Here is a 22,417-nt window from a genome sequence, read left to right on the forward strand (position 1 = left end):
GCCCCAGATTTACACAGCTACAAGTGAAACAAGTATGAGATCGCTGAATGTGATGTCACTATAAATCACATAAAGTTTCCACTGGTAACTGGAAAAAATTCAAAATATAAACAAGGTATCATTTTCTCCCTATTGAACTGGCAAAGGAAAACACATGCTCAGTGTCATGTGGACATGTGAGAAAATACCTCTATACAGCTGATGGTTGTGTAAATCGATTCAATATTTCTCTGAAGGGCAGTCTGGCGATATGTACTAAAAGACTTAACATACATGAGTTTTGGCAATTTTTCTTCTGGAAATCTGTCCTTAGAAAATAATTAAGGATGTACAAAATGACTTAGCATATTTATGCTGAGGCTGTTTGAACAGAAAAGGGTTAAACCTAAGTGTCCAGCAAGTGGGAACATTTAAATACATTTATATATATTTTGGTACCTCTATTCAAAGGATGTGCCAAATTATGTTTTAGAACTGTATTGATGCAGAAGGATGTTTATAATATACTGTTAAGTGAAAAGGTAAGTTACAAAACAGTACATATAAGATGAATTCAATGTTGTATATATATCTTATATATATATGAGAGAGATCGTATATATTTGTAGACATAAACATACACATAGAGATTTTATAAGAATACACAGCAAGTTTACTCATGGCTATCTTTCGGTGGATGGTTTTGAATTTACTTTGGTTGTTTTATGAATTTATTGCTTTTTTATTAAAACTGTTTTTTGCAATACATATGTATTATTTTGTAGTGAGATAAACAACAGGTATTTAAAATTTTTAAACCCGATGATGCTGTCTATCCTCGTTTGTGGAGCAACATTTTCAAGGCTCCTCTAAGTGTTTGCTTAAGCCCATGTTCTAAAAATGTGGTCCTCAGACCAGCAGCATCTGTGTTACCTGGGAATTTGTTAGGCTTGCAAGTTCTCAGGCCCATCCCCAGACCTTCTGAATCAGAAACTCTGGTCATAGGACTGAGGAATCTCTGTTTTAGTAAGCTCTCCTGGTGCCTGAACCACTGACTTAAGCTAACAAAAATATTAGCTCATATAGCACTTGGTATTTCAATTAATCTTCCATGTCTTATCTAGTAGAAACAAGGAAGGAACATACAGAACTCTAACAAAGATCTATACTATCCAAGGCAAGTTGGTCTGCTTTATAGTATCCATGGGAAGATTTCTATTTAACTTGTGGGCATCTTCATCCTTTCCTCCTGTTGACTAGCACCTTTACCATAAACTTCCAGCCTTGTGTATCCGTTGGAAGGAGAATTGTGGTTTGGCTTCCTTAGGGGCATTTCTTACTACCTCTGCAACCCACAGTGTTCTTTTCATCTCACATAGTCAGGTGAGGGAATAAAAGTCCTGGGTAGACCTGTTTCCAAAATAAATTCGTGACCTAAACAAGATGGTAAGCCCCATGAAGGCAGAGGCCAGAACTGTTTATTCCTAGCATATAGAAAATATTAAAAAACATATTTGTTGAATAAATGAATGAACCAAGACAGAGAAAGAAATCCTTAGTGTTTGTACTATTCTTATTTGAAACTTCTTCTTATATTCAAAGATAATATTTCAGATCTCAGCAGGTAGAGTAACAATTTGGGAAAGTACCAGTTTTGTCAGCAACCTTCACTTCAGCCCTAAATGCCAATTAAGAGCACTTTTATTGTATTTTTATTTTTTAAACATTTATTTATTTAGTTATTGGCCGCATTGGGTCTTCTTTGCTGTGTGCAGGCTTTCTGTCTAGTTGCGGCGAGCGGGGCCTACTCTTCGTTGCAGTGCACAGGCTTCTCATTGCAGTGGCTTCTCTTGTTGCGGAGCACGGGCTTCAGTAGTTGTGGTGCGTGGGCTCAGTAGTTGTGGCTCGCGGGTTCTAGAGCGCAGGCTCAGTAGTTGTGGCTCATGAGCTTAGTTGCTCCGTGGCATGTGGGATCTTCCCAGACCAGGGCTCAAAGCCGTGCCCCCTGCGTTGGCAGGCGGATTCTCAACCACTGCACTACCACGGCAGTCCTAGAGCACATTTATTTTAATCTGCATTTGTTTTGGGCTATTCTTGACAACAGGCTGTATGCAACAAAAATAATATTATTTAGAGTTGTTTTTCACTTAACAATTCCTTTTCTAAAATCTCTCATGTTAAACTTGGGTAAATGAGCAGACATGCCCTCTTACTCTACCACAGATACAGAGGGAGATGATCTTTTTAAGGGCAGGCAGCTTGGTGACTATCCTATTCATCTTGGCTAACTCTGGATAAGGATAGTCAGCACCCTCAGTCAGAAATATCTCTCATGGGGACTTTCCTGGTGGCGCAGTGGTTAAGAATCTGCCTGCCAGTGCAGGGGACTTGGGTTCGATCCCTGGTCCAGGAAGACCCCACATGCCATGGAGCAACTAAGCCCATGTGCCACAACTACTGAGCCTGCACTCTGGAGCCCAAGAGCCACAACTACTGAACCCGTGTGCCACAACTACTGAAGCCTGCACGCTCTAGGGCCCGTGCTCCACAACAAGAGAAGCCACCGCAATGAGAAGCCCGAGCACCTCAGTGAAGAGTAGCCCCCGCTCGCCGCAACTAGAGAAAGCCCGCGTGCAGCAACGAAGACCCAACACAGTCAAAAAATAAAATTAAAAAAATAAAATTAAAATTAAAAAGAAAAATCTGTCATGAAGAGTGAGGTTTTAGTACTGGGAAGAATTATCCAGCAAACCTACCTGGGCAGGGAAGGGACTAAGTAGACTTCTAAGCAGTAGAAGTTGGACTTTTTGGAGGAATCCCCAAAGGCAAACAGTGGAGTTTGGCCACTGGGTGAAGGACTTGGTGAACAGGCAAAACATTAAATATGGGATTTAGTAATTGACAATTCTTCGTCGACAGCCAGTGAAGCCCAGGAATATGATGGACCCAGCAACCAAGATCCAGGGCAACACCAGTTGTATTTCAGGCATGAAGTGGGAAAGAGGACAAAATAGCGACTAGTGAAACAAGGTCATGTCCCAGGAAAGGACCATCATCTCTGTATTAGCAATTTACTGTTGGTTCTCCGTCTTTGCTTTGCTCTAAATAAAGCTGGTCTCAGAGTCTAGGGCAGGATCAAATTTACGGATCAGTTTCTGAAATGTGCTTCATGATGACATGCACCTGGATCACCCAGGGTGTTTATTAAAATATAAGCTACAAGATCCCTTCTCTGACCGAAGGACCACAGTGCTTGGGGAGCCCAGGAATCTGGGTTTTAAAATGCGGTTACAAATGAATCTAGAATTTGAGGTCCACTTGCTATGGGCAATGCATATGTGGTCTCATGAGTAATGGTTAGCAAGCACCAAAGGGACAGGACAGAGAACACAGCAGATCATTACAAAAAATCGAAGACTATTTAAAAATAATTATTTGAGTTGACAGCTGACACCAAATACTAGAATTATTTCATCAGTATAGTAAGGCAAAATGTTCCTTAGAGTAGAGATTATTAAAGAAGAAAAAATATCCTCATCCAATTCAAATAACAAATTATATTGAGCGCCTACTGTATAAAAAGCAATACAGAACTTCAGAAAAGTAATAATGTGAGATAGGCTTAAAGTTACTTATTGGATTGTTCTCCCCAAGCCTTCTCCTTCTCTCTGTTGATTCTTCCTTTGGGTGGAATGCTTATAACTCACGAAGCAGTTACTTTCCAGGAGTCCAAAATAGGATTCTGTCTCAATCTTACCTTGCTATTTGAGAAATAGCAGAGAGAGTAACAGCAAAAGGGAAATTTGCTACCACATTTTTCAGGAAGACTTTTTTTTGGGTTCTATGTGTCTACAGTTATAAGGTAACACACAAGGCATGGCTGTATCTGCCAGGGCTGGCAACAGTCAATTTAGAGGAAGATACAGTCCAACTCAGTTGCAAAGTCCAGCTCCTATGGTCAGTGGCTCAGAGCAGGGGTAGAGATGCAGGACCAAGTCTAAAACGCTAGCAGTAAAAGTGGAGGTGGCAAGATGGAGGTCCAGTCTTGGTTTTCTAATCAGACTATTCCTTAGCCCTGGAGCCATGGGGAGTATGCGAGCCTAGGGCAGCTACAGAAGCTATGTATAAGAAAGCATTCTTTTCTGTTCACTGTCGTAGAATATTCACTCCCATAACTGAAGAAGAATCAGATTTTCTACATCCTTCTGACCCCAGTATTCAAGAAGATCTTTTTTTTTTTTTTTTTGCTTGGTTAAAACAGCTTTGCCAGTTTCTGGAGAAACTTGATGGAGAGTTGAGGGACTATATTTGGTTTTGCATTGAGGTCCATGTTTATTAGTTATACCATTGATCAGTCTGCTTGTGTGACCCTGTATGGAAGAAATGCATGTGGCTGAAATAATTTTCAACTTTTCATTGAATTGTTTACTCATGCTGTCAATACACGTATGAACATAAACATATGGGATTTCTCTTGTCTGTAGAAATCTATCATTGCCTCTCCCACCCACCTAAGTAAAAACATATTTAATTTGGCCCATCCTGAAACACTGAAGATATACAATAGTAGTCAGGCAAGAAGCAACAATCCAACTGAGTACTCAAATACAATCTTGGAGTTAAGCCCAAATGGTTGAAAAGTCTAAGAAAAATTTCTACTGTTTTTAACAGTAGTGTCCGTGTATAAAATTCTGGCATATGAAATACTTCCAGATGCTTTGGAACTAGATAGAGGTGGTGGTTGCATAGTGTTGTTAATGTACTAATGCCACTGAATTGTTCACTTTATAGAGCTTAATTTTATGCTATATGAATTTCACCTCAATTTTTTAAAAAAGAAATACTTTCTGAACCATTGATTTCCTTATAACTGAGAACTTAAATGTAAAAGGACTCTCTACTCTTTGTATCATCCTTTCCTTCTTTATAGATACATCTGATACATCTGAGCCACTGATACAGATACATCTAAGCCACTGCTTTCAAAGGCTTAGAGATAACATTATGTTTCCCCTCAATTGATTTTTCTTCCCCACTGCAAACACTGATTCTTTCCCCTGCCCTCCACTGCCCCCAGCCCCCAGCTCTTTATGTGCAATTAGTTCTGCCTGGGCTTGGAATTGAGAATCTTTGGGGTCTGAGTCTGATGCTAATGCAGTTTTTCTTGCAGCAAACAGAGCAGAGGGGTTGATGTATTCTCGATGGTGTTGGTGATCTCAGTAAGTCTTTGCTTTTACTCTGTTGTGAGATATCAGGAAAGACAGGTGAGGGCAGTCTTTCTGGGGTTATGGAGGCTAGGCTTCATTGGCAGGTGGGCAAGTGCACCCTGGACTGCTGTTGATGAGCCATCACTCATGGGGAAGCTGGAAGGGAGAGACTCTATCACCCTCCCCGCCCCACCACTGGTGCTATAACAAGCTGAAGCACATACTCTGTAAAGGCCCTGTTCCCTCCCACCCAGTCACTAATACAAGGCAGGTGGAACTATTCCTTCCTTTCTATAAGCTTCTCTTTTATTTATTAAAATAAAATCCACACTCATATATACAATTTTCTCTTGTACATGATCTCATTTAATGTTCACAAGTCTGTGAAATAGGGAGAGTTGCAGAAGAGAACACCAAAGCTCACAGACCTCACCTGGCTTGCCCAGACCACTTCTCTAAGAAGACATGGAAATACTAGCACTTGAATATGGGGCTTTCAAAAACCTCATTCTTTCTACTTCATCAAGTTATTGTGCTATGCTCCCTCCTGAGGTGCCTGCAGATGGCTTACTTGTGATGTCTCTGCTAGCCAGTGCCCCTGGCCGGGCCACCATGCATGTCTGTGCAAGCTGTGTGCTGCATACTTCCGGAAGGCACTGTTCACGAGGACTGTTCAGTGTTATGGCCCTGGGTGTTGTCATTCTTTTTATCTGACATTGGGTGGAGAGACAAAGATGGTTGTGATGTATTCCCTGGAGCTCACAGCCAACCTTTACAGTCAGTGCTCTGTTGCAGAGTAGGACCAATTAAACCATTCCGAGAGTCAGCTGAACCTGCTTCACATACTTAGTGTTATTTTCTCAATGTTTTTCCAAAGTCAAGAAACATCTTCACAACTGATTTAAAAATTTTTTAAGTATAAAATGTCAGCTTTCACACCTGTAAACGGAGATAATATTTTACCCTTGTGTATTTATCTGGGCACACATCTACTCTGGTTTCTTGTGAGGATCAAATAGTTACTCTAGGTGAAAACACTCTGTGAAATGTAAAGCACTTGGCAATATAAGCGGGGTAAGGTATCACTACTTTACTTAAACATAGTTTATAGAGAAACATACATACTCGGCACACTCAAGCATACATACATGTAATAGAAATAAATACTGAGAAGTACAGCTGGATAGATAGAGAAGGGAAACATCTCTTGACTGAAGAAAGAGAAACAAGATAGAAAGCAGGAAAGAATGGGTAAATGGTTGTTTACAGGTGGTAGGAAGGTGAGACTATGTGGTGAGATAAGAACAAACTCCACCACTTTCCAGGGTGGAGATAAAAAGGCTTAAACGAATTAACCTGGGTTCACTGAGTTAGCGGCCTAGAAGAGCAACAGAGGCGTGGAGTTAACCTTTACAGGGAACACAGGCAAGGCTTCAGGGGGAGCTGACAACCCACACATAAAATAGAAATGTTAAAAAATGAAGCAATTTGTATTATTATTGGTGTGTTAATAACCAGGTTTGAGCTGTTTAAATTCAACTCTTCTGAAAAAGATTAGCATTACTATGGACTACAAGTGTCCTCCCAAATTCATATGTTGAAGACCTAACCCCCCATGTGAATGAGATAGGGCCTTTAAGGAGGTGATTAAGGTTAAGTGAAGTCATGAGGGTGGAGCCTTAATCCAGTAGAACTGGTGCCCTTATAAGAGGAGGAAGGGAGACCAGAGCCCCTTTCGCCAAACAAGAGCACAGACAGAAGGCAGCTGTCTTCAAGCCAAGAAGAGCGTCCTCACCGCAACCGGACCATGCTGGCACCTTGATCTCGGACTTCCAAACTCCAGAACTGTGAGAAAATAAGTTTATGTTGTTTAAGCCACCCATTCTATGGTATTTTGTTATGGCAGCCTGAGCTGATTAGTACAAGCATAAAGATGAACAAAATGAAGTGGTTTTTGTTAACATAAGATCTGGCATCTTTGGTAATTCATCCTAAAGTGTACTGAGGGGGTAAAGTCATAGATTAAGTGACTTACTAGTTTCATTTACTGTACAACAGAGTAAGTTAATGCTTCTATCTAGCTTCTTTGAGAGTCTCAGCTCATATAAATGATAATTTTACCATTTTTCTTAAAACTGATATTCATGGTTTAACTGTGGTTGTTAAATTTACATGCTAAAACCCACTGCTGAATTTAACTGATATCAATAATATTATATCAATGACATTTACTTATATCAATAGTAATTCTGCTACCTTTCACTTACTGCAATGTGCTTTTCTCTGTAACAAAGTTTCATTACCTGGAAAATACTGAGCACAGCTATTATTCTGTGAAAGAATTTCAATCTAAAATGGAACCAGAGGATATAAAATGTAAAATCTCACACATGTGTCCTTGGGAAAACAAATCTTAAGGACTGAGAAACTGTTTTCTTGTAAAAGCCTGATTGACAGAAAACTGATAATATTGGAATTTTCTTAAATGATAGGGAGTCGGTCAGGGATTGCCTCATATCAACCCTGGGAAATTAGGCTTATGGTTTCCAGAGGCATGAACAAGAATGACCCACGTGGGGCTGGTTTCGCAAAATAAGCTGAATTGAGCTTTGTATGACTGGAATGGTTTTTGTCTGCTTAGGGAATTTTCAAAGCCGGTCTCCGTTTGTTTTTGACTTTAATAGACTTTCACTGAACTCTGCCCTTTTTACATTCCCTGCGCATAAAGACAGCCTCCCTCCAACCCTCAGTGGACTCACCTGTAGTTTGTTACAGTTTGTGTGTCTCGAATTGCAGTTCTCCTGCTATTCTCGGAACAAACTCACCTTTTTACAATTTTGAGCTTGCCTCATTTTACCCTTTTATTTAGGTCGACAATTCTCTAGAAACACTGGAGCAAAGGAAGCGACCAAAAGGGTGAAAAGGCTTGGGTAACAGAACTGCAGGGAATGGAACCGTTCTGGGATTTGCAGTTCATTTAATCAGTTCCAAAGTATCAATACAAGTTACAACCCTAACCTCAAACAGTTGCCTTATGAAACTGAGAACTGTGCAAGGATTCCTTTTAAAGAGCATCTGACTCACAGGGTGACTGACCATTTCGGTTTGCTCAGGACTGTCCCAGTCTGAGCACTGAAAGTTCCAGGAGCCCCCTCATTCCTAGGCAAGGTAGGACAGTTGGTGATGCTAACAAGACAGTCATGGTCCCTACTCCTTTTGAGATTTCATTGTGGAAGAGTGGTCAGAGTTCTGTATGTATTAGATAGTTCAAGAAGGAATAAGAGTGGAAAAAGCACAGGACCACCAACCTTTGTGTGGGCACAGAAGCAGGAGGAGGAAGTATGGAATGGTGTCATAGAAGACCAGAAAGGAGAGAACAGTAATATTCCAAACATTTGTACAGAGCTCTGTAAAGCAATGGAAAATGGACAAAGCACATGGACAGATAATTCATAGAAGCAGAAGAACGAATGCCAGTAAGCATGAAAGATAATAATGCTCAACTCTATTAATACTCATAGAACTGCAAATGTAAACACATGTGATCAGATCTTTTTTGCTTATCAAACTGATAGAGAAAAATAATACTTAGTGGTGTCTGGGCAGTAATTAAATGGGCACTCAGACACAGGATGCCAGTAAAAATGGGTAGAACCTTGCTAAGTATGTAATTTGGCAGTAGGTATAAAATTCCACTTTTAGAAATCCATCCTACTACTTATATAAAGAGTTGTGTACAAAGAAGTTCAGCAATTTTTAGCTTATATCTTGGCCTTATTCCATAAGTGACTTTTATCAGTGTTAATATAAACAAAACTGAGAGTAAAATTGCCCACCATAATCACTAATTCACATAATGGGACAGAATTCTCAATTTCTAGTTTTCTAATTCTGAGAAATTAAAAAATAGAGAAACATATGAAGTAGAAAATAACTGTCCCCACAGCTCAGCTTGAAAACTCAACATTTGGTCATATTTTCAAGTGATTTTTTAAAAATTAATAGATTATTTTTTAGAACAGTTTTAGACCTACAGACAAATCAAGCAGAGTACTGGAAATTTCCATATACCACCACTCTCCCTCAGTTTTCCCTGATTTTAACATCTTCCTTTAGTACGGTACATTTGTTACAATTATTGGACCAATATTGGTACATTTTATGAGCTAAAACACATAGTGTATTCAGATTTCCTTAGTTTTGACTTAATGCAATGTCTTTCCTGTTCCAGGATGCCGTATTACATTTAGTTGTCATTTCTCCTTAGGCTCCTCTTGGGTGTGTAACATTTTCTAAGGTTTTCTTTGTTTTTGATGACCCTGATCCTTTTGAGGAGTATTAGTCACGTATTTTGTAGGATGTGCCCTATTGGAATTTGTTTGATATTTTTCTCATTATTAGACTGGAGTTAGGGATTTGGGGGAGAAAGATCACAGAAGTGCTATTTTCCTTATATTAATGAGGCTGAAATAGTATTTGTTGGGTTTCTCTACTGTAAGGTTACCTCCCAAGCCCCATTTCCATACTGTACTCTTTAGAAGGAAGTCACCATGTGTAGCCCACTCTTAAGGGGTGAGAGTTATGCTCCCCTCCTTTAGGGTGGAGTGTCTACAAAATTCACATAATCTACCTCATTTGGTATTGTGCACAGAATTTAGTAATTTATCCAATTACTTTTTTATATCAGTAGGGTCGTGGCTATTTTATACTTTGGGTTATATTCCAATGCTACTTTATTTTGTTGCTCAAATTTTTCCAGCTTTGGCCTTTTGGAAGCTCTTTCACTTCGCTCCTGGGTCCCTTTAACATGCCCCCATCATTGTGGCAATTTTTATTTTTTAAGAACTACTAACTTTCTGGCATAAGATGCTCCAGGCTTAGCTTGTGTATATTCTGCTCCCCTCTCAGAATCACCCATTTCTCCAAGGAGCCCCTGTTCCTTTTATTGGAGAATGGAATTAGAAACCAAGATCTGGGTGCTCGATGCGGTTGCTGCCACTGCAGTCCATTTCTTTTACGCCCTCTCAGAATTGTATGTGTGTGTGCTAACCTGTGTATATACACATATCAATAAATATTCCCATAGGTAACCATCTGTGCTCCATATCAAGTTGTTAATCGTACACTTAAATCTATTTTAAAATTAAATGTGAGTTCTCCATAAACTTCATAACTAACATCTCCAACTCTAACCCCTTAACACATGGATTATTCTAGCCACTTCCCCTTGCTGATCCGTACTTTTCGAATCCAGCTGGGAGAAACCTGGATCCCACCATCTGCCATTCATTTACTTAGTTGTTCAATTCCAGTATACCTGATAGCAGTACCAGAATTTTGAGCCTCCATCCCTGTAGGAAATGGTGTTATTGACAAGAGTACAGTACTTAAGCGTAGTTCCTTTTACCTCTAGTCTTACCGACTCCATTTATTTCCAATAGACATTTTCTAAATAAAAGAAATAAAACATAGCAGATAAAGTTGAATTCCCCTTTGACCTGCAAATCCAGGCTGATTCTCCTGTTCCTTCCCAGGATGCACAAATTATAAGTTTGCACACATTATATACTCTTTCAGTCTATGTTTATATTTTATACATACAAATATATATTTATGGGCATTCTATTTTAACATTTACATAAATTATATAGGGGGCATATTCTACCCTTCTTTCATTCTTATATTTTTTTGTGATTAGTCTGTTGATAAATTTAGATCTAGTCCATTCTTTGTATAACCAAAATATTCCATCGTAAGAATATTCCACATTTTCTTCACCACTTTTTTTTTACTGACGAGTATTTAGATTCTTCCAATGTCTTTTTTGCTTTTATAAATAATATCCCATCAAGTTAGCAAATATTGAGGGCATGATGTCAGTAGAAATGGCATTAATTTATGTTAACATATAAAAAGTCCCATGCTCAGACTTGATGTGTAGCTCCATACTGAAAAATACGAATTCCAGTCATGTTTTAGTGCCTATGAAGCCTGGTTCTTGGCCTCTCCATTGCGGAGCACAGGCTCCGGACGCGCAGGCTCAGTGGCCATGGCTCATGGGCCCAGCCTCTCCGTGGCATGTGGGATCTTCCCGTACCAGGGCACGAACCCGTGTCCCCTGCATTGGCAGGTGGACTCTCAACCACTGCGCCACCAGGGAAGCCCATGAAGCCTGGTTCTTAGAGTCACTGTCCAGCTGGCTGGGTCCTTATCCTGGCCTGGGCACATCACCCAATGCCTGGCCCAGAGCAGGTTCCCACTGCTCCTCCTGCTGCCTTGCAGGGGTCAGCCCTGGTCAGCGTGTCTAAAGGTTCTTTCAGAACTGCCTGTGTGCGTGTGAAGATCCTCCTGAGGCCTTTCAGTGCTGCTTTGAAAGCCTTACAAAAGAAGCTGAATTGCCCATGCATATACTGCTGGTCCACAGTTCCAAGAAAAGTTTCTTGTTTTGAACTGCGGACAGAGCAGACAGGCCTAGGAGGAAGCCTGACATGTGCACCATGGGCCTGAGAACTGGACAAAAGAAAGCTGGCTCATTAAGTGTTAGCTGTCTTAATGCCAAGAGCAGTGTTATTAATGGGTACCCATTACTAAGGCCTGGGCTTATGAAGACCTGCTGCAACTTGCAAGTGTCCCCTTCAATATATGCCTAATCTGTAATTGGAATTCCACAACTGAGTCCTTCTAAAAACTGTAATTTGAAAAGATACATGCAACCCAAAGTTCATAGCAACACTATTTACAATAGCCAAGACAAGGAAACAACCTAAGTGCCCATCAACAGATGATTGGCTTAAGAAGCTGGAGTGTGTATATATATGTATGTATATATATATATATAGATACACACACACACACACTACAATGGAATATTACTTAGCCATAAAAGAGAATAAAATACTTGGTGAAATAAGTCAGAAAGACAAATACTATAAGATATCACTTGTATGTGTAATTTAAAAAATTATTCAAATCTATACACAAAGCAGAAATAGACTCACAGATAAAGAAACTTATAGTTACCAAAGGGGAGAGGGACAAATTAGGAGTACAGAATTAATAAATACAAAATATTACACATAAAATAAGCAACAAAGATTTACTGTATAGCACAGGGGGATTATATCCAATATCTTGTATTAACCTAAAATGGGATATAATCTGCAAAAAACCCTGAATTACTATGCTATACACCTGAAACTAATGCAATATTGTAAATCACCTATACTTCAATTTAAAAATCCTAATATCTTGTATAATATTCTCTTTCCTTGTTCTGAGTCCCTCCCCTTCCCACTTCCCAAACTCAGCACAGAGGCTCTGCTCAGACCCACCCCTCCCTTCCATGTTGGCTCATTTCCTTGGGACCAAACTCATATGTCTTGGTTTTCCTTTCCTGGAGATAAGACATTATTGTAGGCTTTCATGTAACCATCCTTTGAAGGGGCCCTCCACCAGTCCTCTCATCTCTGCTAACTTGTCTGAATTCTGGGATAAGGACAGTTTATTTAAGCTTATTCTAGGATGCATCTTCTAGTAATTTCAGTGATTGTGCCTATTATAAAGTACCAACTCATTTATCCAGCACCACTGGTTTTTTCATAAGGGAAGAATATGAACTTATAAATTGAAATTATAAGCCATTAACTCATTTGATCCCTATGACAATGCTGTGCATTACTGCTTCCACCTTAAAACTGAGAAATCTAAGGAGCAGAGAGGTCAAGTAACTTGCTTAAGATCTCACAGCTGGTTAAAGATGGAGCCCAACTCTGAGCCCAGGTGTCTCTAACTCCAGAGTCCATGATCTTTCTACCGTATCATACTTTCTTCAGAAAGACTTCCAAATAGACAGTCTATCTGTTTAGATATCTTAAAACCTCTTTAAACAAATTTCAATAGAAAAAATGTCTAAGCTGTCTTTCATACTCTCATTTCACCTAGATATGTGTTAAGCTTCACCCATTGTCTTCTGTTTAACTTTTATTGATGAGCTGGCCCTGAAAGTGGTTAAAAGCACAGGCCCTCTGCTGTGTGATCTTAGGCAAGTTACCTAACCTCTCTGTGCTCCAGCTTCTTTATCTGTCAACTGCAGATTACAACAGTGCCAATTTCTGTGGGTTGTCATGTGGATTAACAGCATTAAAATAAGTAAGGGAATTAGAATGGTAACTGATAAATAAATGCTCACACTTTTATTATTGATGAATTAGTCAATGATCTATCACCGTTGAAGTGTTGATCCAACTCATTTGTACATTTCTCTTTTGTCCTATAAATGTCAGGCTGTGAGCTGTGACTTTTCCTGCTGTCTCTATAACTATTTTTGGCAGTCTTCCTTTACTAGACCTAATGTGGAATCAGAAACTAGACCAACCAATTCTTATAGAACTGTATGTTAAATCTGAATGTCATCTGAAGAAGACTTTTCATGGCTTTAGTATAGTTTCATTACAGCTACTTCTGGAGCATAAAAGGTAATTTATCTTTATTTCTTAGTGTTAGATTTTTATTTTTGAGGGCACTGGAAGGCTGATCTCCAGATGAGGAAAATGTAATTCTTTGTAATTTGGAGAAGTCTAGTGTAGGCAATGGTCATTAAAAAAAAAAAAAACTCATGAAAACTTCCAAACAATACCCAAAGTAGAGTGTCTAATATAACAAGTCCCCAGATACCTATTAAGTTCCAACAATTATCAATATTTTGATAATCTTTTTCATCCATCCGTAGGAATGCTATTATTTTATCAAAGAACAAAACACAAACATTTCAGCATGTATCTTTAAAAACTTCAAAAAAGTTTTTAATGTAATCATCATGCTATTATTATGCTCAAAAGAATTAAGTGCAATTTATTAACTTAATCCCACCTTCAGTCCATATTTAGATTTTGCCAGTTTCAAATTTTTTTTTGTAGTTACAGCTTTTTTAAAATCAAGGTTCAGATAAAGTCCATGTATTGCATTGGATCTGTAAGCCTTTTAAATTTATTTTATTCTGTAACATCCCCACTGTCTCACGTCACTGGTTAATAGGGGGTTCTTTGTCCTGTAGGCCAGTAGTTTGCAAAGTGCGGACCAGCAGCAGCGTTAGCATCTCCTGGGAACGTGTGAGAAATGTAAATGTCTTCTCAGGCCCCATCCAGTCCTACTGAAACAGACTTTGGGAATGCAGCCCAGCAATTTGTGTTTTAATAAGCCCTCCAGGATCTCACCTGGGTACCACTGTTGTTGACTAGCCCACATCATAGATTCGGCTGATTGCTGCCTCCTGTTGCCATTTATCTTCTCTAATTACCTCTATATTTCCTATAAATTGGCAATCAGCTTTAGAGCCTTGATTACATTCAGGTTCACCACTTTTTTTTTTTTTTTTTTTTTTTTTTTTTTTTTTTTGCGGTACGCGGGCCTCTCACTGTTGTGGCCTCTCCCGTTGCGGAGCACAGGCTCCGGACGCGCAGGCTCAGCGGCCATGGCTCACGGGCACAGCCGCTCCGCGGCATGTGGGGTCCTTCCAGACTGGGGCGCGAACCCGTGTCCCCTGCATCGGCAGGCGGACTCTCAACCACTGCGCCACCAGGGAAGCCCCTACTCCGTTTTTTTTTTTTTAAGGCAAGAATACTTCACAGATGATGCTATGCTCTACTACTGCATCAGTCATGAGGTACATAAGCTCTGTTTGACCCAATGTTAGTGATGCTGAGACTGCCAGTGCTTGGGTGGCATCCACCTGATGCCTGCTCTACTGAATGGTTTCACCAACCACTGATTGTTGTTCAGACTTATTTTCTTTGGGATCATGAGGTGAAGATTTCTAATATCATCCATTCTGTACTTATTAATCATTTGCAGCCTTTTATTGTTCTTGTTGCTTATTTGGGAACATGACAACTTTCGTGGCATATTTACAGGTTAAAAGCAGCATGAACGTGATTCTTTGTTGACAAATTAAAAACAACTTTATAGAATTTTTTCATAACCCTTACGATAAGCACAGACCCTTGGTTTGCATGATTTGCATTTGCTTAGAAAGCACTCATTTAATTAGTGAAGAAATTACAATGTAACCGTTTTGAATCTGGGTTCTGAATCAATTACTGTCTACCTTGATGCCTGTGTTAAGCCAAATAGGCTGCTCAACCAAGATTTGTTCCTTAGATCTCTGTTTAAATGCCTTGGCCCCTTTTACTCTATGATGACAGTAGTATCATATATTCTTATCTGCCTGATAAGGACTTTAAAATATTCTGAGATAATATATGTAGAGTATTTTGGGTGAAATTATGAAGAGGTGTCTCTTAGACCTGACTCTTCTATCTATGAGATAGAGCAATGTTTCTCAAACTTTAACAGTGACCTACAGTAAAAACACATTTTATACTGTGATCCTGTTCTCTCTCTCTCACACACACATACACACACACTTCTTAGAAATGGAAAATCTCGGTCTCTACCCCAGAACTATACAATCAGACATTCTGGGAGTGGGTCTGTAAGGTGTTTCACCAATAATTGTTAATTGTATTATCTGCAGTCCACCTTGATGCTTTCCATTTTGTTCTCTACAGTTCTACTCCAATAAAAATTGCTGGTGGTAATCCGCTGGGTTAGAATGATTTCCTGATGCACTATTAGACTGCAACCCACATTTTCAAAAAAACCATCTCCTCCTATGTGGTTCTAAACTCACTCTCCACAAGATTGCTTCATTCTTTTTCATATTCTTTTCCATTATGGCTTATTACAGGATATTGAATATAGTTCCTTGTACTAAGCAATAGGACCTTGTTTATCCATTCTATATATAATAGTTTGCATCTGCTAATCCCAAACTCCCCATCCAACTCTCCCCCACTCCCTTCCCCCTTGACAATCACAAGTCTATTACCTATGTCTGTGAATCTATTTCGTAGATAAATTCGTTTGTGTCCTCTTTTAGATTCCACATATAAGTGATACTATACGGTATTTGTCTCTTTCTCTGGTCTGACATAACTCCACTTAGTATGATAATCTCTACGTCCATCCTTGTTGCTGGAAATGGCATTATTCCATTCTTTTTATGGCTGAATAGTATTCCATCATATATATATACGACATCTTCTTTATTCATTCATCTGTTGATGGACATTTAGGTTGTTTCCATGTCTTGGCTATTGTAAATAGTGCTGCTGTGAACATAGGGGAGGCATGTATTTTTTCAAATTAGAGTTTTGTCTGGATACATAGCCAGGAGTGGGATTGCTGGATCATATGGCAACTCTAGTTTTAGTTTTTTGAAGAACTTCCATACTGTTCTCCATAGTGGCTACACCAATTTACATTCCCACCAGCACTGCAAGAGGGTTCCCTTTTCTCCACACTCTCTCCAGCATTTGTTATTTGTAGACTTTTTAATGATGGCCATTCTGGTTGGTGTGAGTTGATACCTCATTGTACTTTTGATTTGCATTTCTCTAATAATTAGCAATGTTGAGCAGCTTTTCATGGGCGTATTGGCCATCTGTATGTCTTCTTTGGAGAAATGTCTATTTAGGTCTTCTGCCCATTTTTGGATTGGGTTGTTTGTTTTTTGTTATTGAGTTGTATGAGTGATTGTTTCATTCTTATCATTTGGTTGCCTGAATACAAGTGCCCCTGTTCTCACGCACACACAACCAACTGTAATGCAAGGTGGTGCTGTTAAAAAAGTATGAAACGCGTTCATAGAGGTGGATACCATTGATTTGAACTAGAGGCACAAGGGAAGGCTTCACACTGTGGATAAGAATTCATTTATTCATTCATCACTTAAGTGAAGAGGAAGGCACAATAAATGAAGAGTGAGATTCTTGCCCTTCCTGAGGTTACAGGCTGGATGGGAAAGAAAATGGGACATGCGACAGGCAAGTAGACATGAAGGGACAAAGAGCCTGGTAGTGTCAGTCGGGGCTCATGGATCTCAGAAGACGGAACCAATCAGAAGGTTGACTGTGGACGGGGATGGAAGCAAAACTTGAACTGGCCCTCGATGGTTAAAAAGGATTTAAATGGACAGACTGGGGCGAGGGTGGGAAAGAACCTTCCAGATGGAGTTAGCAGCCTCCTTCTATTGATATAATGCTTGCAGTTATAAATAAGGAGGGTGCTTTTAAAAGGTAACTAGAAGCCTGGCAATAATAACAAAACTTTTATTTTTATCAATAATAGCACTTGCTGTGAAGTTATGAGTTAGGTACTATTGTTCCCAAGGTTGAAAATGCAAATTTATGGCAGAACGAGGATCTGAGCTCAGGTCAACAGAACTTCAAGGTCATAGTCCTATCCATTAAGCTCTGGAGCATGACTGGGATGGAGCTCCCATTAAGAGCCCGCAGGCAATGATATATAATGGTATTGAAGGATGGGTGGCTCAAAAGTGGACTGACTGGGGAACACGGACCTAATTCTTTGATCTCTGATTACTATGACTCCATCTGCCACTAGATGTCAAATGTTACTGAAAAGGAATCACTAAAGTTTGTGAATGAAAAATTATTAGGGCTATTAACGGTGATATTCTCTGTTTAATTGACATCAGTTGACTTAAATATTAGTTTCAGGTGTACAACATAGTGATTCAATATTTTTGTACCTTATACAAATCCAAAGTTATTACAATAATATTTGACTATATTCCTCTTAATCCCCTTCGCCTATTTTGCCCATCCCCCCATCTGCTTCACCTCTGGCAACCGCTAGGTCTAACAGTGACATTCTTATTAACTTTCCTTCTGTTATACATATCTGAATGGGACTAAAAGGAGCAGAGTTCCACAAGTTGCTCATGACCCAAAGCCTATCCCTGTTGTGTCACGGGCCGTAAAAAGCCTGGGTCTGCCCAGGAGTGTTTTACAAATGTGAACCCCATCTTGTGTGTGTATTGGAAAAACAAGTGAAAGTAGCTGCTATAGCATATCAAAGATGATCTATGGATTGTAGCTTTGCCTTAGAGAGATTCTGAACTTTGAATTGGGTCTAAAGTTCCCTCAGCTTTGGAGAAGTCATCGCCACTGGGGAGAATGGCGAAATAACTCCTAGGAGTTATTTCCCCTTGAAATAGTCCCGCTAAAATCCTGACTTACAGTTGGGTTGCTTTCTTGATGTTCCTAGATTTTACATGCATGACTGATTCTGTCATTCTAATTTCAGCCATCAGCTCAGATGTCACCTCCTCAGCTAGACCTTCCAGCTAAATTAGCCATTGAAGTACCTACTACAACATGTTGTCATATTGTTTCTAATTGTACCTTATCACCAGCTAAAACGACCTTTTAAAAATTCCTTTATTTTCTTGTTAATTATCTGTTTTCTCCTCTAAGCTCCAAGAAAGCAGGGTCTTTATCTGTCTCATTTATCACCGTATTCTCATGTCTAGAATAGTGCCTGGCACATAATAAAGGTTCAGTAGATATTGTTGGATGAATAGATGGCAGCTGGTAGGAGTGGTGTGCTGTGGGTTTAGCAATCTTCCCAGTGCTTTTTCGTCCAGTAAACTTTGTTCTTTGTGATTGCATGCAAAGACTAGGGAGAAGTGAACAGCTTAATCTCTCTCAGGGGGTTAATTACTTGGGTTAAGACCTTTCAGCCGTCAAGAAATCCTCATAATATTCAACATATAGTTACCTATGCTAGGGAAAACTGTTCATCAAACTGAGCTAGTAGATGTTATGTAACAAAAGGTGGTAAAAGATAATGGTGATGGCTAAAAATGATAAGATCTTAGACATGATAGACACCTTAGGGAGAATATAGTACCAACTTTTCATTTTACAGATGAGGAAATTGTCTTCTCCAAAGATTAACTGACATGCCTGAACCCACGCAACTAGGTTAGTGGAGAAGGCCAGGGATAGGAGTTTGAATTTTTTTTTTTAAGGAATTAAAAAAAAATTCTTTTATTTTTGGCTGTGTTGGGTCTTTGTTGCTGCGAGCAGGCTTTCTCTAGTTGCGGTGAGTGGGGGGCTACTCTGCGGTGCGCGGGCTTCTCATTGCGGTGGCTTCTCCTGTTGCAGAGCACAGGCTCTAGGTTCATGGGCTTCAGTAGTTGAGGTGCATGCGCTCAGTAGTTGTGGCTCACAGGTCCTAGAGTGCAGGCTCAGTAGTTGTGGCGCACCAGCTCAGTTGCTCTGCAGCATGTGGGATCTTCACGGACCAGGGCTCGAACCCATGTCCCTTGCATTGGCAGGCAGATTCTTAACCACTGCACCACCAGGGAAGCCCGGGACTTTGAATTTCTAATCCCAGCCTTAGCTTTCTACTTTACACAAGGGCTTCCATTATGCTTTCTTCGAATGAGAATTTAATTGGTCAATAGACACGTATTCTAGACATGGGTGAAGGACATTGCATTTAAGTAATATTGCAGAAGAAGGAAATGTCTGACAAAAGTGAGTTAACATTCTTTGCTCCCCTGTAATACCTCTGTGATTATCCACTTGGTTAACAGCACACAATCTACAACAACTCAGTGCCTAAACATCTAATTTTGGTAAATTACCGAATTTGTCACTGAGAAAGATAAGCAAATGAAAAGGACATTGTCTCTGATCTCAGGCACAAACAACTGGCCACAATGGAAGGCAGTGTTATAATAAAAGTGTAAAATGGGTACACAGAGGTGGGTACCATTGATTGGAACTGGGAGCACACTGAGGACAAGCATTTCAACAAGCAGAGAAGAGACATTGCAGATGGGGAAATGGCAAGAGGTCTGAAGCTGGGCAGTGATGCTCAAAGAAGAGTAGGCAGCCTTCTGAGCTGCAAAGAGAAGTGTAAAGAAGACGGTCATTCTGAAAAGGCAGGCAGAGGGTCTTGAGGTGGATTGTGGAGGACCTTGAGATTCCTGTTAATATTTTTTCAAATTCTTTTTGGATATCACTGAGTTTTTGAGTAGGGGACCAACATAATCACATATGTCTTTTAACAAGGTAATTCCGTTACTTTGTAAACAGGTGTAAAATGCCAAGAAGAAAAAGGCTGCAATTGGAGGGACTAGTTAAGAGTCCAGGCAAGAGAAAATGAGGGTCTGAAGCTGCTTGGCATCCAAAGAGATGGGAGAGACTCTGTGAGGTAGAACCATGTAGAAATACCACTAGACTGGGAGGGATTGAAGATATGAGGAAGAACTGGCAGAGAAGCTCCTGAGGCAGCTGAGGCCGAGGTGGTATCTTTGGACAGCAGCCTTTCTTGTTGAGATACTCTACAGACTGGGCCCAATGGAGGTGAGATTGGAGGAGGAGATGAACAGGGGAGGTTTATGGTGGGTGTCTTCTGTCCCTCAGTAAAGAGAGAAAGGAGATCTCTTGCCAAGGAAGAGAGAGAGCAGATAGGTTTTGTGATTGGCTAAGTGAAAAAGAGCTATTACACAAAATATACATCATGGGCTTTTCCAGAAGATGTCCCTAATTTAATGAGTGATTTATTCATACTTATCTATATATATTTAAGAAATGAGTGTTATTCTCACTTGCTCTGCTTGGCAAATATCAGTGCCTTGAACAAAGTGACTACACAACATCAATGAGTGGTAGCACAGGCCACTGAATCCTTAATGTTCCGTCTTGCCAACTTAATCCTCTCTAAGTCCACTTCTAAGCATAGCTGTAGGAACCATAACAAAAATAGACGTAACCATTGCTCTTCAGGAAAAGGTTATCTGGCTTTTCCAAGTCTCACTTCATGAAATGCAAGTTCACTGAGATTAAAACATATGCACTTTGCATTTTGTTCGTAATGCACTGATGGTCACGATAAAACAAAACTCTCTATCATGGCTTCCATGAAATGCCCATTTGTTAGTCGCTTGTCAAGAACAGTACACAAGGCAATTAGTCACAAAGTTGAAAAAGTCTCTGAGAACTTTTAGTCGGCTTTCTAAAACTTGGCAAGACTCAGGACTGTTTTTATTTCGAAAATGGCCCTTCTAAGCGCAATAATGATAACTAGGAACTCTGTCCCATGAGAAGGGAAATTCATGCCATCACTCCAATTTTCTGAGTAAGGCTGAGCAACTCCTCTTTACTGCAGTTTGGTTAACAGCCAGAAGCAAATGGAAAAATACGTGCTGAATAGCAAGCCTGACTCCCCAAAACACAGTTCAGGAAGGTAATTTCTCTTTATTTTCCCACTGGAAGGATTGTCAGGGGAAACTGAGCTGTTAGCTCTGTGCTTCTTCATTTCTTAAGATCTATAAGACAGATCAGAACATTTGGAGGCTAACACCAGGAATATCAGAGTAGATGGAAAACCAAACTAATGAGAAGGGATTTTAAAAGAAGCAATTTACCCACGTGTATCTGTTTAGAGTTGGTTGATTTCCACAGTTGTTGAAGCTCCCAAGTTTTAAGATGGGGTTACAGTCTACAATCTGGCTTAGCTCCAGTTACCTGCTACTTACTGATTTAGAAAACATGGGAGACAGCAAAAAAAGCTTGAGGAAGGAAAGCCTGGTGCAGTAGTGCTGAATTTAAGCATGCATCAGAATCACCTGGGGGCTGGTTCAAACACAGGAACGCTGAGCCCCACCCAGAGCTTCTGATTCTGTAGGTCTGGGGTGGGACCAGGGAATCTGTTTCCAAGCCACTCCCAGGTAACACAGTTGCCGCTGGTATGGGACTGCACTTGAAGGGGAAGTAAAGTTCTGAGTAAAAGCATGGAGACTGCACTTTAGTGAAAGGATAAAGGAATTGACTTTATTCTGGAGAAAGAGGATGAAGACGCAAATTACCTTACTCACATGAAGGACTGGATCAGAAATTCACCTCAAATGAACAATCGGCAGAATCTGGAGAAAGTGGTCTTAAGTGGCAAGGAGTTCTATTGTAAGGTTAGGTATAAGGGAAATATTTAGCCACCAAAGTTAAATGATGGAGTCTTCAAACGAGTGATCTAAAAGGGAAATCTTTTATCATTTTAGTTCAGAAGAATTAACTTTAAGACTTTTAGCTCATAAAATAAGTAAAATTGAAATAAGCAAGAAACAGAAATTGATTTAAAAGCACTTATGTTAACCACGACTTCTGGAATTAAAAAAAAAAGAAAAAGAATCTGGCATAAGGAGTTCATGTTGTCTGAATTCAGGTCTCTTCCTGCTGTATTCCTGGAGCCAGATGACAGCCAGAGAGGCTTAAATAAGTGAGTCCTGGGGCCTGAGCCACTCATTTAATGAAAATATGATTGGCCCTGCCCGTGAGAAAAACTTTATCTGAATTTTT

The 22,417-nt window shown here is 39.8% G+C and overlaps 1 protein-coding gene across 1 annotated transcript in view; it reads right to left on the reverse strand.

Moving 5' to 3' along the window:
- Window positions 1-22,417, reverse strand: part of NWD2 (NACHT and WD repeat domain containing 2) — a gene marked incomplete at both ends in the record, with an annotated part of 186,828 nt that overhangs the window by 17,331 nt on the left and 147,080 nt on the right. The window lies entirely within an intron of this gene.

This window comes from Grampus griseus, assembly GCF_964374135.1.
Source record: "Grampus griseus genome assembly, chromosome: 4".
Taxonomy (NCBI): Eukaryota; Metazoa; Chordata; class Mammalia; order Artiodactyla; family Delphinidae; genus Grampus; species Grampus griseus.